General features: G+C 44.3%; 1 protein-coding gene across 2 annotated transcripts in view; it reads right to left on the reverse strand.

Moving 5' to 3' along the window:
- SAP30BP (SAP30 binding protein) overlaps nt 1-1,001 on the reverse strand; it is a 33,321-nt gene that overhangs the window by 32,101 nt on the left and 219 nt on the right. The window lies entirely within an intron of this gene.

Here is a 1,001-nt window from a genome sequence, read left to right on the forward strand (position 1 = left end):
GGAGGGGGTGGGATGACTTGGGAGATTGGGATTGACATATATACACTAATATGTATAAAACAGATAATAAGAACCTGCTGTATAAAAAGTAAAATAAATTTCCAAAAAAAACCCCATCTATTTTTATCTGCATATGTCTACCTTGTATCATAGGCACCAATGAACTTGTCTTCTCATCAAGACAAGGACTCTGTCATTCTCATTTTTGTGTGTCCTCCCCTAGGAACAGGACCTTAAATGGGGGCACCTGGAGAGGTTCCCAATCATACCTACTTGAGAAACAAAATCTTTTCCTACGTTTAAAACAAAAACAAGAACAAAGCCCCAAGACAAAACAAATTACTGGGAAACCACCAGAGAACTTCCTGACAGGCAGAGACCACACAAAACTGAGAGGAGCTAACCCAGTCCAAGGCCCCCCGACCCCCATCACTTTCCAAATGAGGAAACCGAGGCCCAGACACGATTCGTAACTTGCTGCCTCTCTACGTCCCCATATAGATCTGTTCCCATTTCTTAACATTGTGATTCTTAACCAGAGTAGAGCAACAAAATCACTGATGGGCTTTAACAACTCACAAAGTAACAGAATCACCAAGAAGCCTTGGAAAGCTCACAAATGCCCAGGTCCTTCTCCAGATCTACTGAATTAGACTCCCTCACAGTGGAGACATGATATATGTATTTTTAAAAGCTCCAAGATATGGCTAAAGCATATTATTAATTAAAATTTTCGCTCCCCCCCACCAAACAACAAGGCCGGAGAAAACAGGTGGTGGTTCAGTAGCCTTGGACCCTCTCCACCCTTCGTCCATCCTTCTGCCCAGCACGATACCCAGCAGGGAGAAGACTTTCAGTAAGTTTCGGAAGAATAATCCAATCAAAAGAAGGAGGCGGTCCATTCTTGCTACAAAGCGTATAACGCTCCGTCTATCCCAGGACCCTGAACGCCCTTCGGGGCTCCAGAGCCCGATACTTGGGGCACAATGACCATCTCTTTC

This window comes from Lipotes vexillifer, unplaced genomic scaffold, assembly GCF_000442215.2.
Source record: "Lipotes vexillifer unplaced genomic scaffold, Lipotes_vexillifer_v1.1 scaffold518, whole genome shotgun sequence".
Lineage (NCBI taxonomy): Eukaryota > Metazoa > Chordata > Mammalia > Artiodactyla > Lipotidae > Lipotes > Lipotes vexillifer.